This window comes from Onychostoma macrolepis, chromosome 05 (genome assembly GCF_012432095.1).
Source record: "Onychostoma macrolepis isolate SWU-2019 chromosome 05, ASM1243209v1, whole genome shotgun sequence".
In the NCBI taxonomy this organism is placed as follows: domain Eukaryota; kingdom Metazoa; phylum Chordata; class Actinopteri; order Cypriniformes; family Cyprinidae; genus Onychostoma; species Onychostoma macrolepis.
Genome location: NC_081159.1, coordinates 31,118,669 through 31,136,447, shown reverse-complemented (window position 1 = coordinate 31,136,447; position 17,779 = coordinate 31,118,669). Strand labels below are relative to the sequence as shown.

General features: G+C 38.4%; 1 protein-coding gene and 1 long non-coding RNA gene across 5 annotated transcripts in view; one reads left to right on the top strand and one right to left on the bottom strand.

The window, feature by feature from the left end:
- Positions 1-17,779, top strand: part of LOC131540594 (serine/threonine-protein kinase PAK 3-like) — a 411,671-nt gene that overhangs the window by 60,547 nt on the left and 333,345 nt on the right. The window contains exons 1-2 of one of the 4 annotated variants that reach the window (XM_058775621.1): positions 7,748-7,792; positions 8,007-8,183. The exons of the other annotated variants lie outside the window; for them this stretch is intronic. The gene's annotated coding sequence lies outside the window, so the exon portion shown is untranslated. Of the gene's footprint in view, positions 1-7,747; positions 7,793-8,006; positions 8,184-17,779 lie in introns of those variants that run through there. 4 annotated transcript variants of the gene reach the window in all.
- On the bottom strand, positions 13,153-13,930 carry LOC131540600 (uncharacterized). Its single transcript, XR_009271312.1, has 3 exons — positions 13,838-13,930; positions 13,467-13,551; positions 13,153-13,221 (listed from the first exon to the last, which is right to left on the bottom strand). It is a non-coding gene; the product is annotated as an uncharacterized LOC131540600 (long non-coding RNA).

Sequence of the window (17,779 nt, the reverse complement as noted above, 5' to 3'; positions counted from 1 at the left end):
AGGTGTATGTTAGCCAAAAAAGAATTCCATTTTGGAGAGAAGTTTCTTAAAGTAAAATATACTCCACCCAATTTATGAATACCTCGCTTAGGACCCAGAGGGTTGGCGACCTCAAAGTCATCATAGAACATCTGGATCTGTATTGTCTGCTTCTCAGCTGAGAACAGGGGTGACTTTAAAAAGATCCATCACAAATATCTCTCAGTCTAGAGTCGCTGGCTGAGCTTTGCAACATTTCTGCAACATACTGACTTTTAAATATTGACTGCAGTGTAGATAAAATTGGAATATACATGAATTTATCTTGAACAACTACCTGATCATATGTTCCAGTCTTTTTATTTCGTCTTGTGTCAAATCTTGAACCAATCACACATTCAACTGGTTCTACTATTTCCCACTTGTCAGTCATAAATTTTGATCGCTTGTATTCCGAATTTAGAATTGTGAAAGGATTCTCTAACCCCTCAAAACACGCCTCAACTTTCTTGCACATTTCCGTTTCTCTTTCATTACTAAATACATGCTTTATCACTGTCTCTTTAGCATGCTGATGGATATCTTGAACGATCTCTTCCATGGAAATCACTACAGAATTCAGTGTACTTTGACCAACACCTGCTGCCTTTAGATCAGAAATGACAGCTGAACAACTATTTACAATGTATGGCGAAGATAACTGTGACTCAGCAGCCTCTAAATATTCAGTCGACTCTTCAACATGAGAAACATTACTTGTATTGACTGTACTTTGAGGATATGTAAGATCATATTCTACAGAATCAACTAAGCTGCTTCCATGGCACTTATTAAGATGCTTTCTTAAACCAGAAAAACTACCAAAAGAACGTGAGCATCCTTCTTGACCACACTTAAGAAAAAGAGTCCTGCCTGTACATAGCCCATGAATTACCTTAAAGTGCTTAACAAGGTTGTTTGGACTTCCATGGTCACTTTTGCAAAGAAAACACTTCATAGTTTTATCTCAATTAACGCACCATTCTTGCTCGCAACTCTGCAACTCTAGGAGTTTCCTTTGTTTCCCCCATGTCGATGTTATAGATGGTTGTTTGCACAAAAGTGAAAAAGCTGCTCAGAGAAGAACTGTATGACGTACCAAAGACGTAATGGGCTTTAAAGAGTTCGTCAAAAGCTCCAACTGAACCTTTTGCCTCGCATGGAAGTGCATGCTTGTCAACCACAATGAAGTAGGAGTGAATGGTGCTCTGTGTGGATCCCTGGGCGAGAAGGTAGGGCTGACTGCTTTGGGTGATGTTGTCTAGATGCTGCTGCACACTGGTTCCAACCTACAACAAAACACATTCAACAGAATTGTTTTGGTGACTAACTTCTGACAATAGGTCAGATCACCTCAAACTGTGCACAAGATTGTGATGGAATATATTTTAAACAACTGTTAAAGGATTAGTTCACTTTAAAAATAAATGTTGCTGATAATTTACTCACCCAAGATGTTCATGTCTGTCTTTCTTCAGTCGAAAAGAAATGAAGGTTTTTGAGAAAAACATTCCAGGATTTTCTCCATATAATGGACTTCCATGGTGACCAACAGTTTGAGGGTTTAAATGAGGGATCAAATGTTCATCTCAATGCAGCTTCAAAGTCTCTACATTATTCCAGCAGAGAAATAAGGGTCTTATCTAGTGAAACGATCGGCTGTTTTCAAAATAAATAAATAAATAAATACTTTTTAACCACAATTGCACGTCTTGTAGAATCTCAAGATCCGCCACACATTACGTCATGACGTTGGAAAGGTCACGCGGGGCGTAGGCGGCAAAGACTAATATTAACGCCTTTACCAAAAACAAAAAACAAATAAACCATGATGTCGGACGATTTTGAAAATAAAGGAGAAAATGAGATCAAATATCTACCTTTTTGAACCGGCTTACGTCTATGTCCCGCGTGACCTTTCCAACGTCATGACGTAATGTGTGGCGTATCTTGAGATTCTACAACACGTGCAAATGTGGTTAAAAAGTATATAATTTTTGTTTTTATTTTGAAAATGATCGTTTCACTAGATAAGACCCTTATTTCTCTGCTGGGATCATGTCGAGACTTTGAAGCTGCATTGAGACTTTGAATCCTCATTTGAACCCTCAAACTGTTGGTCACCATGGAAGTCCATTATATGGAGAAAAATCCTGGAATGTTTTCCTCAAAAACCTTAATTTCTTTTCGACTGAAGAAAGAAAGACATGGACCTCTTGGATGACATGGGGGTTAGTAAATAATCAGCAAAACATTTTTTATAAGTTAACTAATCTTTTAAGCATACCTTTTGAAATCTGATGAGCTGATCTACGGCTTGATATGCAGACATCTTTCCCGGCCTCTTTCTACCTTGTGCAGATGGTGGTAGCAAATGTAGCAGCAGCAAGATGGCAGACATGTCACTGTCCCAGCCTACAAATAAGTAAATAAAAACCTGGTTAACATTATGCCATAGCATAGAATTCAAATTGACAACTTGCACCATTACGAAAATGTAAACTACACACATAACCCACAATAAAAAGTAAAACAGTTCCATTCATACCATTCTCAACTTCAGCAGCTGACTCAGCATTGCGCATCAAATCCAAGAGTTCTGTGGTGGGTACAAGTCCATGGCTTTCCTTTATTACTTTTGTTTTGAAAGTGGTTGGCCACTTCTCCAAGAATTTGTTGGCCGTGGCCTCACCAAACAGAAGTCTGAAATCTTCTTCTATCTGCAATGTAACACATTGACAGAAGTGATGAGTGATACCTAATGCTACATTGGATATTTTGGTGATGCAGTGAATTAAGATGTCATACCAGTCCTGGTGTGTCCAGAAATCGTGGAAGACCAAGAAGACATCTGATGATTTGGCTTCATCGTTGACCATTGCTTGCCGATATATGAAGGTCATTTTCATCTTCTCACGGACAGTCTTTTCATCAGCAGAGTGTCTCAAAACAGCAATAGCTGCTTCCACATTCTCATCAGATGGCTCTCTGTCATAGGCGAAGGGCTGACGACCACGGCCTGGCCCACCAACTTAAGACAAAATACAATGTTGAGAACTAATTTCTGTACAATTCACAGGTCAACATTATAATCGCATGTCACTGATCAGTAAACATACCTTTAGGAGATTTGTTGACTGAGGCACCTCTTTCCTCTGCTGTTTTTCTTTGTATGGTCTTCAATCGCCATGCAAGGTATCCCGAACCACTCTCCGGATCATAGTAATGTTCCTATGTGATTATAAATAAATTATAAAGGAGTACTATTAACATTTCAAACAGTGCATATTGCAATAACCCATTTACTTACATATCCATGTTGTGAGTATGGGTCTTCTAGATAGGGAAACAAAGCTACTATCCCCTGTGCATACATCACTCTGACACTTTTGGGGATGTCCTAGCATATGAATTTCAAAGTTAACATCACACTCAATTGACATTGCACAACACAATTTACATGCATAATAACTGTAAAATAATAACAATGTTTCTTTACAGCCCATCCATATGCTTAATGCTTACCCATGTGTTTCTGTCATCTCAGCAGCAAGTATGTTTATCATCTGTCTTCTGGTGGCGTCTGTCAGAGATTTGGTTTTTCCATACTCTTGCATAATGCGTTCACCGCCAGGCTTTGATGTAAGGATTTTTTCAATCAACTAGGTGGAATAAAATGTGCTTTCCGTTATTGTAAAACCATATGTAATGCTGAAAAAAAATAGTTATCTAAAGAACACTTCCCATGGTGAAACAACATTCAGATTGGACCACCACTTACCACTTTTGCCTCATAGTTTATGTGGCATAAATGTTCTCATTCTAAAAATAATTTGTGAATTGTCTGAATGAATACCAAGTCCTCCATTGCCCAGCATGATTCTGAAAGTTCCAGGTGACTCCTTCACTATTTCTTCAAAAACCTCTGTGTCAACTTCTGTGTCTGACTGGTCATACACCTTAATGTCAGGCTGCCTGCTTTCTGGTATGTTGAATTTTAGACACACTGTTAAATAAAAAAAAAAAAAACATGCATTCCCTTCTCACAAGAATCAAAGGTGATCACAAAATGATGAAAGACAAGTATCTGCACCCGATTTTATGTAACTGAAAATATAAAGCACAACAGAAATGATTATTGACCTAACTAGATATCATAACATAATAGGTTAATGCCTGTATTTTGTCATTGGGTGATGTATATTGCTTTAACCTAATGTACCCACCTTCTTTCAAGAAAGCATCAAATGTCAGCTCAGATAGCTTTACGTATTTCTGCTCTTCCCCGAATTGAACACGCAACAGCATTTTGCCCCTGTTAACAAAGAAAATATATTCAAAATCATCATATAGGGCTGGTTCAACTAAGATTTACATATCCATTTCTCTCAGTAGTGGCAATGCACTATGCATTAGATGTTACTGCAATTAAAAAGGGCGGCTGAAGAAGATTGTGCTGGTTGAATATAACTTTCTATAAATAATACATTTTCTGCAGCAAATGGGTTAGGCTAGTTTAGAGGCACGGTGTCCCTATCAGCTAACGTTACCAAATAACTGTGCCAACTACCAAAGTAGCTGGCTCATTAGCTGTTTAAGTTCGAACAGTAAAGCACACCGTTTTTTCGTATCCGTCATTTGTTGGCTCTTAAAAGTGTAAAATCGTGATTGACATAATGTGAGGTCGTATTAATTTTTTAACGTGCGAAAATTTCGGACGCGAATTTCGGACCTTTAAAATGGTTAAGCCGTGTTAAACAAACACGTCATGCAATCGGTGATCCAAGTTATCGTTTTATAAGACCAATTAACTATCAGAAGCAAGCTAACATTACCAGTAATCTGTAAAGTTAAAAAAAAAAACAGATTTAAGGTCCTTGCACACTGAGTCCGAAATTCGCGTCCGAAATTTTTGCACGTTAAAAAATAAATACGACCTCACGTTACGTCAATAACGCTTGCACACTGCCTACGAAACTTTCGTCCGTCATGAAAAAAATCGAAACGGGTTCGATTTTTTGCGTTTTTCGCATCCGTAACAAGCGTTTGAATGGTGTTTTGACAGTTGAGAGCCACAGAATGATGGATACGAAAAAACGCATGCGAAAATTTCGGACTCGGTGTGCAAAGACCTTAACGTTGCCTGCATGGGAAGCTAAAAATACGTTATAAGACAATTAACTGTATTAAATCTTTTGTTGTTATAGCGACCGAGCAAACGTTATTTTACGCAAATCATTCTGACCAACTTCATTCGTGAAAATATTGCAACACATAAAGAAACACAGTTACCGATACGGATTGCTATAGCTGGTTACTTCTAATATGACCTCAACTAATATCAGCACAACTCTAAAATTATGTAAAGTTAAAAAATACCGTTTTGGTGTTGACAACACAGGGATGTTACTTACCTCAGTGGCCTATAACGTTCAGTTACTCCTTTGCAATCTTCCTCCACCGACATATATGTGCCAACTGCCAAACTTCATCACAACAGAGTGGCGGGTATTCATCACTGCTGTAGAGTTGAAATTGTCGCGCGTTTCTGCAGATTTTTACACTCACTTTTAACTCCACTGATAGAGCAACTTTACTCTCCAAAATGTTAAAAATACTCTACCTGGGTTAAAATAACTTTACTCTGAAATATTAACACCCCATTTTTTACTGTGTACGATGGAACTCAGATAAGTAAGATTTGAACCATGCCAATGCACTTCCACTAATGCCAACAAAGTTTTCTAGTCTATTTAAAAGAATGTTGTGGTTGATAGTGTCGAATGCAGCGCTAAGATCAAGTAGCACTAACAGACAGATACAACCACAATCAGATGATAAAGAGCAGGTCATTTGTAACTCAGTACTATAATACGGTCTAAATCCTGACTGGAAATCCTCACAGTGTCAGACTTGTGTTCCTGTCTTGTGTTGTGTTATGCTCCCCATGTGCCTTCCGTGCCCTAGTTTCTCCCTCCGTGCCCATATTTGGTTTTTCCTGTTCCTGTGCTCGTTTAGTTCCTCCTGTGTCTAATTCATTACTCCTCACCTTTTTCAGTTCTTCCTTGTTTACTCTCCTTCTATTTAAGCCCTGTGTCTTTCCATGTCCCGTGTCCGGTACTGTACGTCAGCCCCTCAACCTATGTGTGTGTTCCTGCCCGTTCTGAGTTCCTTGAGAAATTGGATGAATAAAGACTGTTGATGTTAATCTTCTTGGTTTCTGTGCTTCTTCATCTCCCCGTCTCTACCACAGTAGGCGAACCGTGACACACAGTTACCATTTTTCTCTAAGTAGGAACATAATTGTGAGGATATGACCTTTTCTAGTATCTTTGACAGAAAAGGGAGATTCGACATCGGTCTGTAATTAACTAGGTCTTTGGGGTCAAGTTGTGTTTTTTTAATAAGAGGCTTAATAACAGCCAGTTTGAAGGTTTTGGGGACATATCCTAATGGCAATGATTAATTAATAATAGTCAGAAGAGGATCTATGACTTCTGGAAGCACCTCTTTTAGTAGCTTAGATGGAATAGGGCCTAACATACTTGTTGGTTTAGATGATTTAAGTTTATACTTTCCAGCCATGCAATACGAAATACCTCTATTTTTGTTTTCCTCCAGCTGCGCTTTATTTTCCGGGCTGCTCTCTTTAGGTCGCGAGTGTGCTCATTATACCACGGTGTCTGACTGTTTTCCTTAATCTTCTTTAAGCATAAAGGAGCAACCATATCTAAAATGCTAGAAAAGAGAGAGTCCATAGTTTGTTACATCATCAAGTTTTTTTTTCTTTCTTCTGAGCTATTGTATATGCTGAGGAATTGCCATAAATCAGGAAGATTATTTACAAAGCAGTCTTTTGTGGTAGAAGTGATGGTTCTACCATACTTGTAACAAGGTGTATAATTTACAGTTTTACAAGTCTAGATAATGATCTGAGATATCATTGCTTTGCTTCAGAATTTCAACACCATTATCATCAATTCCATGGGACAGTATTAAATCTAGAGTATGATTTTGGCAATGAGCAGGTCCTGACACGTGTTTTTTTTTCCTTTATCAACATGGATATTAAAACAACAATTAAGTCTTTATCTGCAGCCAGCACTAACTCATATAGAAAATCAGCAAATAATTTAATAAAGTCTGTATGGTGCCCTGGTGGCCTGTATACATATAGCCAGTACAAACATCATAGGGGATTTATCATTAACACTTGTTTCTCTGGATAATGTTATATGAAGCACCATTACTTCAAACAAGTTATACTTGAAGTCCGCCCTCTGAGAAATACTGAAAATATTGTTATAAATTGTAGCAACACCTCCCCCTTTACCTTTTGGACGCGGGTCATGTTGGGGGGTAGACCCATTTAAAATAATGTAATCATCTGGTTTTAGCCAGGTTTCTGTCAAACAGAGCACATATATTTTATGATGAGTGATCATCTAATTTACAAAAAGCACTTTCGTAGAAAGGGTCCTGATATTCAGTAAGCCAAGTGTGACTGGATGAGTTTTATTATGGATTGTGGATTCATTAGAATCAGTTTCCATTTTAGTCTTTGTGTATTTCAAATGGGAAGACACGCCCACTGGCGTTAAGTGGCATCCTGTCATTGATCACACCGACTGTTCAATCATTGAGGTGTGTTCTAGTGGAGGCCCAGAGGCTTCATAAGAAGCAAGTCTAAGTGTGGCATGGTCATTCCACTCTGTGTTCCTGTTTTGTGGGCCGTAAAGGTCCAGGGGTTTATATGTCTGATCACTTTCCCCCGGTGAGTCGTCTGATTTGCTGTGTGTTTGTTATTAGGGATGGGTGTATGTATGTATGTATGTATGTATGTGTCCAAAGTGACAAGCACAGATAGCATAAAGCTAAACTGTTGTCTAAGAATGAGGTAAGAAACTTTTTATTGTGGGTTTCCTTTCTTTTGAAGGGAGATTTGTTTAAAGTGGATGTCTATTCGTGTTTTTATATTTGTATTTTAGGTGCGGCCTGAGAGCGCTAGCTGTTGTTTCATAACCCTGTATCTACGGCTGTTTCTTACACTGGTTTCATCTACGGCTGTTCCTACGGCTGCTTTCATATACTGTCTGACCCTACGGTTTCATTGTCCTGGGTATGCAGCTGACTGTGTGGCCATTACGGTGTTGGACTCCCTGAGTGTTCGTAAGACTATTGTTCAATCAATCTATATGACAGTGTGCATTTATACCCACAGGTGAATGTTTGATGAGCTGTGATACTGAATCTTAACAGAAGGGTAGAGTTTATTTGTTTCTTTTGCTAGTTTCTTTTCTTTTTGGTTTGTCACTTTCTTTATGAATTTGAATACCCTGATTTGTTGTGGGGCTTGTCCCTTCTGTTAAAGTAAGGTTATTACGGTCTCTTTGTAACTGTGGGTATTTAACTGGTAAACTGTTGATGAGACCATTCTTCAGAATGTTTGAGGATTAGTGATTTCTGTGCAAAATGTTCTATTTTTGTAAGTCACGTCTCTTGCTCATTCAGTAGACTCGAACCTGTGTTTCCTTGAGTAGCACCTGAGGGTGTATAGTATTTCCCTGGGTGCAAGTCCTAGGGTGGCATAGTCATCTCTCCACTGTTTCTGTTAAGTGACGCCACGTTGCTACACAAGCTTTATCATTTGTTTCTGTCTTTTTAATTTTTTTTATTTGTTGAACATCAGTTAAATTGTTACTCTTAAATTGGTTTGGATGTTTTTTGTATTGTCTAGTTTGGGGAACAGACAGTCTCTATAGTATGATATCTAGGTGAAAGGGTCTCTATGTGCAGAGAATTAACTGATTTTTGTTACCAGAAATCAGATCAGAATTAACTGATCTCTGTGGGGAACTGACTGTCTTCAGATGCATTCATATAAACTGCCAATTCAATATTTAGGATTTTCTTCCAATATTCCACGCATCAGTGATCTTGCTCTGCATGCTACAGTATTTTCTCCTCTTTGTGTCTGTCTTCAGCGTCTCTGGCCTCTGCTAACGGTCCATTTACACACTTCGTAATATTTCCACACAAATGACATTTTGAAAAATGATTGCACTGCAATGTGTGCCCTGAACATAAATCGGTTTAAATAAAACAAATGTCCAATCGACTGGTAGGTGCATCTGTACTAGAATCAGAAGAGCTTTATTACCAAGTATGTTTACACACAAGGAATTTGACTTGACGACAGGAGCTTCCAGTGCAGAAGAAAGTACAGACATAGTGCAGACATGCATGATAGTGCAGACATACATAGGAATAGCACAGTAGGGATGGAATATGACACTAATATAAGAAAAAAAATAAAAAAATTAAAAACCATAATGTACTATATACAGAAATAGAAGTATAGGGGGAAAAAAAATGTAATTTTGATAAATGTACTGATATAAGTGTGCAGATGTTATTTACAAAGTGAAGTTTACAAGTGTACAAATTTTGTATTGTGTATAAATATGTCAGTTGTGATGGACAATATGAACAGGCTGAATATAGCCTGTGGGAAAAAAGCTGTTCTTGTGCCTGGCTGTTCTGGTGGTCAGTGCTCTGTAGTGCCAACCAGAAGGCAACAGTTCAAAGAGAGAGTGGGCTGGGTGTGAGGGGTTCAAGGTGATTTTCCAAGCCCTTTCTAAGCCCTCTAGAGATGTAAAGATCTTGGAGGCTGGGCAGAGGGGCACCGATAATCCTCTCAGCAGTCCTGACTGTCCGCTGTAGTAATTGTTAAAGCTACAAAGTTACTCGCCAAGGGTATTTTGACATACTTTTGTATGTATTTGTCCATTCAAGCACAAAAATGTGCCCTGTATACACAGAACACAGTGCACGAGTATTGAATGTAGTCGTCTTTAGCGTTTTATTGAAAGGCTAAAATTGCTTTGAATTTTTTCTTGCCAATTATCAACTAGTTAATAGTGAGAATTGGTCATTAAAATAGTGTTACCAGAGTTTCGTATGCACTGTACACTGTAAATATTAAAATTACTTGCATAACAAATCACTATTATTTGTTTCCACATAAAATACATGTTGAATACTGATTGCCTGAAACTATGCCACGTGCACACTGCAAGTTTCAGGAGTGACAACCGCCTTTAAATGCGGAAGTGAATCCCATAAATTATCGTTCCATGTGTGTATGGAACAGCAGTCACTCCCGCATTTGTAACCATAGCAACAAGTTGGTGAATAAAAATGTAACCATTTGGTATCTGCCTTTTTTTGGCTGAAGATTCTTTTTGTCTGTCGATTGTAACTAAACTACCGCTGATAGACGTGCCACATTTTGTTTATGCTTGGGAGGCTGCTTTAAAGAGCGCTGTCTTGCAGTGTTGCCATGGCCTCATATTTACAAGCGCTTTTAGGCATGTTGTTTGGTCTTCGCTCATAAACACAGGCTTTTCATGGAATTAATAAAGTGGCCTGTCTGTTGTTTTTTTTGGTGTTATAAAACAAAGCATTTTGGTGTTTTAGTGTTTTTTTGTGCTTGTTCTTGTTTGATGTTGGTTTTTTTTTGTTTGTTTTTTTTTCTATGAAGATCTGGCAACACTGGCACTACCTCAGGGCTCATGTCAAAATGTGCTAAGGTTAAGATTTCTTTCAGTGTTATTTTCTTGCATCTCGCATACAGACGAAAACTCTATGCTGATGCACGTTCAAATACGTTATTAACAACTAGTTGTTCAGTTCCGTACACACTGCATATAATTTCTGTAAATGCGGTTGTCACTACCTGTATTTTTTGGGAGTTAATGCGGTTGTCGATTGCGGTTGTCACTCCCGTATTTTAGTGAATTATGTGTGTACAGATTAAGGAGTAAAAGGTGAACTGACAACTGAATTTAGCTGCAGTGGCCATAGATTCTACATTCTTCGTATGAACTGTACTTTTGTCTTGTTTTGAAGGCTTAGTACTCTTTACTTTTCTTAAAATACCACACTGTTACTGAAAATGAGTGGGGAAAATAGAACTGGAACCAAGGCTGCTGAAAATTCGGGTAGTAATTGTTGTGCTGTATTGCCCACAACAAACAAACAATGTTGTTTGACTAATGCTTATTTACTTGTATGTCACTTTAAGTGACCCAAGACTGCTGTTTTGCTATGTTGAAATAAATTGTTTATGTATGTATTTGTCTCAATATTGTGGCAGAAATTTTAGTGTACACTTGGTTTTAGTGTCTATCCAGGGTTTATTCTGCCCATCAGCTAAACATTTGTACAAACTGCGTCATGTGGAATGGGGAGACAAAGTTTGTAACTAGAACCCACATAGCAATTTTTCTCTGGCCCAGCTCCGGCCAACACAATCAGCTTTTGCTTGGCCCACATACCGCAATGAATAACGGTCCTAGTGTGGACCAAGTCTGGATTCCAGACAAGGGCCACACATGGGCCATAACTGGCCCAATTCAGGGCCAGTTATGGGTAACTAACTTGGCTGAGACTTGGGCCAGTTCTGGCCCATGTGTGGCCCTTGTCTGGAATCCAGACTTGGTACACACTAAGACCGTAAGTCATTGCGGTATATGGGCCAAGCAAAAGCTGATTGTGTGGGCCAGAGAAAAATTGCTATGTGGGACCATACCTGTATGACCATAGCTGGCCCTATTCTGGCCCAGACAGCAACATAGTGTTGGCCCAGATCCTATTGTGTACCAGGTCTGAATTCCAGATAAGGGCCACACATGGGCCATAACTGGCCCAAGTCTCAGCCAAGTTAATTACCCATAACTGGCCCTGAATTGGGCCAGTTCTGGCCCATGTGTGGCCCTTGTCTGGAATCCAGACCTGGTACACACTAGGACCGTAAGTCATTGCGGTATGTGGGCCAAGCAAAAGCTGATTGTGTGGGCCAGAGCTGGGCCAGAGAAAAATTGCTATGTGGGCCGGAGCTGGGCCAGAGAAAAATTTCTATGTGGGATCTGAGATCTGTATGACCATACCCGTGTGACCATAGCTGGCCCTGTTCTGGTCCTATTCGCTGGACCAGATGGGTTCCACATGTCAGCCTCAACAAAACCATAACCAAGCCACTTGATACACACCCCTCCCAGATGAATAGTCACAACAACGACAATATTCTGAACAAATATTTAATCATGTTTAATCAGCAAACCAAGTTGAATGAATCTCACACCTAACATACAGTACTGTCAGTTCACACTTTCACAAAAACTATAAAAACATGCTTATTTGTTTTGCTTGGTCAGTGTGTTCACCCTGTTGGTGTATGGCAGTGTGAATTGGCTTTTAGGTGCTTTGGAATACAAAACAAAAAATAGTAAAATAAATATATATTTGTTTAATGTTCACGCAATTAACACAAAATTCTTAAATAAGGTAGTTTCTCTATTTTTGCAGTATTCAAGTGTTCATGTCCCTGAATAATATCTGTATGAACCCAAGTCTGAAGAGTACACATCTAGTAGACGGCAATCCTTGTGAGTGAGAAGTCTGGTGTGGAGGCTGGATCTGGAACCCGACTTCTGTCCAGGTTATCCGTCTTCACGAACTGCCCTGAAATACAATTCAAACAAACAATGTAGTGTGAGGCCCTTACGTTCACAATGCTCATTTTGGCTTTGGTGGTGAAGTGTGCAGAAAATTCTGCTGGACTGAAATTTAGTATTTGGTGAACAGTCTTCAAGAGTGCAAATAATATTTTAAGTTTTAAGTATCTTTCAGGCTCGCGTGAGGTTTCCACGAGCAACAAAGTCTGCTTGAACAAAAATTTCACAACATTTTAAGTTTAGAAAATAATATACAGACCGTTACAGTTTGAAGTGAGGTGCGTTCACAGTACTGGTTCTGTCTTACCGTTATTAATTTTAATTTCAAAGAACTTTTTTATTATCATCTGTGTCTTTTTTTGAATTATGATTGACCCCTCTGTAGGTTGTTGTGAATGAAGTGTCCTCAGAGCAGAGTTAAACAAGATGGCCTTGTAGGACATACAGGAACCCAGACAGTAACATAGTGTCGGCCCAGATCCGGCCCACATCTGGCCCGCGTGAAATCCATGCGGGCCGGATCTGGGCCGACACTGCTTGCTGTCTGGGAAATATTTGATATTTATTTGATATATTTTTTTAAATATTCGACAAATTTTTGAATGTTTGAGGTTTTACTTACTAGTCAGATGGTTCATGGCGCTTTGGAGATGTTCTTCGACAGGAGATCTGTTCCGCTCCAGCTCTGCAGCACAGCCATCAGCATGGAAGAATAGGAACAATGTCACATAGCCAACAAAATGTAGTATATAATGTCAGGATTATTAGAAAAAAACAAACTACAGCAGAGGTGAAATGCAATAATAATAATATACAAAAAATCTTAAGATACCAGAATTCATATTTTTAGGTTTTACAGATGCATGGTGATATAGTTGAAATATATTGTGAAAAATTCATAAAGTTATTTAATAAGATTTCTCAGATCACCTGTGTTTCCTGTATCTCTGTCAGCAGCTCTCATTACAAATTTTCTTGTAACTTCCCCTGTTTTAGGTATTTTTTTCTGACGCTCCTGAAATCACAGTACAATTTATCAATATTTGTTTGCAACGAAAGTTCAAAACGTGTTTGAAATAGTTTCAGCCCATTAGTTCATGTAAGTGACGTCACCGATTGACCCCACAGTGCAGACTTTTAGGTTAAATTAATTCGCTTATAGTGACTTCCATTTAACTTATCTATTGACAAAGTATCAGCAAAACATTTACAAAACTATCAAAGCCGCTCATCTACACATAAAAGGTGCTTAAAAGCTCAAACGTTCATTAACAAGAGCTTAAATGTATAAGTTAGCTTACCTCTAATTGTTAGCCTCTATAGTTAACGGTTGTGATGCTAACGGTCTTTTTGAAGACACTATACCACTCCTTTAAAGTAAAGATTCAACAGAAACGTGTCGGTAACATGTAAGAAAGTGTCAAGAACAGTTGTATGTATTATTTGTGTAACTTTAGGGACTAAACTTACCTGAAAGCAGTGAAAACAGCAGAGAGACAGCCTCTGGCTACTTGTCAGCTGAGTGAGTTGACGCGCTGTTACCATGGTAACCTCCTCCGCTTCAGTTTAAATGCGATTTGAATGCTCAACGCGCGTGCTCATTGGCCGTCCACACGAACGCGGTTATTTTCAAAACAGCAGCTTTTTCTATGCGGTTTGGCCGTTCGTCCTCACGCAAACGCTGCAGCAGGTCACTGAAACCGAACAATTTGAAAACTCCTGCCAGGGAGAAGATTTTAAAAAACTCCGGTTGCAGTCTGATTGGCCAACATGGCCTAAAACACATCAAAGTTACGCATTTACATAAATGGTACAAAAGTCAAATAAAATGTCCTGAAATTTCATAATGTATTGTTTAGTAGGCCTACATCAAACTGTTAATTGAATGAGAATATGAAAGCAGTGAATGCAAAACATTGTTTGAAGTCAGTTGTATATAAATAAAACAACAGGATATACTATTCTATAATATAACATATAATATCATATGAGGCATGAATATAATTTCACATGTAAACACAATATGACCTTTATGTTATGCATTTTAAAAATATATTTTCAAAATGTATTTCAATATATTTAACAGTGTTTCACATATATGTGAATATATTACCTTTCTGTATGGGAAAACATTGGGATTTTAGTCAAAAATATTTGAAATGGATTTTAAATGTGGGTCAAGATCGGCAATACTTATGTGGCCCACATATCTATATTTGACATCTGGGCCAAATTTTGCATCTGACATCTGGTCCATGTCTTGTGTGCCGTCTTAAACCCGGTACCACCTCTCCCAAACTCGGGCCATGTTTGGCCCACATGCTGTATGCCAGTGCCGGATGAATGGCAGATGAATATATATATATATATAAAACAACAGAATATATTATTCTATAATATCCTATATAACATCATATATTATATAATATCATATGAGGCATGAATATAATTTTGCATACAAGTAAACACATAATAACACACAACATGAGCTTCATGTTATGCATTTTAAAAATATATTTTCAAAATATATTTAACAGTTTCACATTTATGTGAATATATTACCTTACTGTATGGGAAAACATTGGCATTTTACTCAAAAATATTTGAAATGGATTTTAAATATGGGTCAAGATCGGCAATACTTATGTGGCCCACATATCTGTATCTGATATCTGGGCCAAATACTGCATTTGACATCTGGCCCATGTCTTGTGTGCCGTCTTAAACCCGGTACCACCTCTGCCAAACCCAGGCCATGTTTGGCCCACATGCTGTATGCCAGTCCCGGATGAATGCCAGCTGTGCCAGATGCATGCCAAATCTGGGCCAAATTTGTTTGCTGACTGGGAATGCACAATGTACATACACTGTGCTGAAAAGTTTTATGGATGTCATTTCTATGCTTTCATAAAGGCAAAAATCTATGACAACTACAGGGTCACAGACTAATTACAATTGATTACTTCGAAAAGATGAAACAGCATCTGTGTTTGTTTATGTGGGTGTGAGTGTTTTTCTTCCAGTGAATGTTTGGAATGATATTAATGTTTAGTGTTTCATATATATTTGCAAATTCTTAATTTAATCATAGGAGTAGCGCTTTCTCTCTTTGGCCCGCCCACTGTCACATGTTTGTTAAGAGAAAAATTACTACAACAGGATAACTTGGAATACAAATAGATTTAGATTGCTTACATTCTAACACAAGCTTTGTTTTGGATATGACCGTAAGGGCACAACACATAAGTAACAATGTTAATTCCAAAGCCTGATCTAAAAAAATATATATACGTTAGGGACTCAAGTAGTCAGCTGTTCAGTCTCTCTTCTTTTTTTTTTTTATTTATGTTTTTGCATCAGCAACATCAAGCCATTGAATGAACCGTCACATTGATAGATATGCACATAAGTGGTGTGCAGGTGCAAATAATGCACTGGGTAAATAAGTTCAGACCACTCATTTCCGCACTGACATAGTTGACAGATGTTAATGCACGATCACAATTTTAGATCGACCAACTTAAATACTGTATAAGATCCAAACTGAAAGCATAAATCTAGGCTATGTGCTGCCAGTTTCAGAGCAAACATGAAACTGCAACACTTTACGCTAAAATAGGCCTATACTTACTTGCCAGCAGCCCTTCAAAATAAAACCTTGCTGATTTTAGGTTTGAAAATGATAAGAATTTATTCATTAATTAAATTAATTGTAAATATTACTATTGTATTTTTAAGTGCACTATAATTTATATATATATATATATATATATATATATATATATTAAATTTAATACACAATTTTTAGTTTGTGGTAAAATATAGTATTATTGTACTTTTTTGCTTGTTATTTTATTTAAAAAATGAATAAAGTGCAATAATATGATTATTACTTTTTTTTTTTTTTTTTTTTTATAGATGTATTTAATGCATCACACTACATGCAGAGTGTGCATCAAAGCTAGCTGGAAAAAGAACCTACAGTACTGTAAGCATAACAGTGTAATTCACTCTTTCAACAATCAGTTAGTCACAACAATTGTAATCACAGTCGTGTTTCAATAGTTCAAACAGTTGTGTGAAAGTTATGTTCAAACCAGAGGGTCAAAAACAGGGTAGAGAATGGCCATTACTGTGCAAAAGTCTTAGGCCACTAATATTTTCACCAGTATTTTGTTAACTAGTATTTTGACATTAATTGTAATAATACAGTGAGATTTTTGTTTGCACAAGGAGTCTGACAACAGCCAGTGCTCCACATGGAGATCTGATCTCATCATCATCCAGTCTGTCTGGAATGACATGAATGTCAGCCTTGTTGTGTGTTTCCCGCCCTCTTGTGTCCATATTTGGTAATTTTCCTGTCCTCGTTTAGTGTGATTATCAGTTTATTCAGTTCCAGCTGTGTGTATTTATTATCCTGTGTATTTAGTTCCTGTCTGTTCAGTTCCTTTCCGTCTGGTCTACTTGTTACGTACCCTGTTTTCCTGTGTGTCTCAGCCTTGCCCTGTCTTGCCTTGCCCTGTTGATTTGGAGTAAAGACTGTATTTTGAGTTCATCCCCTGTTCATCCACATCATGATAGCCAAGGAGGGCTTCCTGTTCCTGAGGATAGCCCCAGAGGGCTCCTAATACCCTGTAAGATGCCCCATGGATTTTTTTTGGGGGGGGGTAGTAGAGCTCCGGCGGTAGTGGCCAGGCCGAGGGACGAGGCCACGGCCACAAAGACCACCTGCCATGGCGTCCTGAGCTCCCTGTAGCGCCATGGTTTTCTAAGATCCCTGTTCCGCCCTGGAGGCCCCCATCCTGTAATCCTGTCTGCTCCTCCAGAGCACCCACCCCCCACCCTCCCCGGTGGTACTGTTACGGTGCGGGACGTGCATTCCAGGAGGGGGGAGTCATGTCAGCCTTGTATTGTGTGTTTCCCGCCCTCTTGTGTCCATATTTGGTCATTTTCCTGTCCTCGTTTAGTGTGATTATCAGTTTATTCAGTTCCAGCTGTGTGTATTTATTATCCTGTGTATTTAGGTCCTGTCTGTTCAGTTCATTTTCGTCTGGTCTACTCGTTACATACCCTGTGTTCCTGTGTGTCTCAGCCTTGCCTTGTCTTGCCCTGTTGATTTGGATTAAAGACTGTATTTTGAGTTCATCCTCGTCTCCTCGCTTCCCACATTGTGTGCACCATGACAATGAAGAAACAGAAAATAAAAAAACTAAAAAAAACTGAGACAGACTAAATTCAAA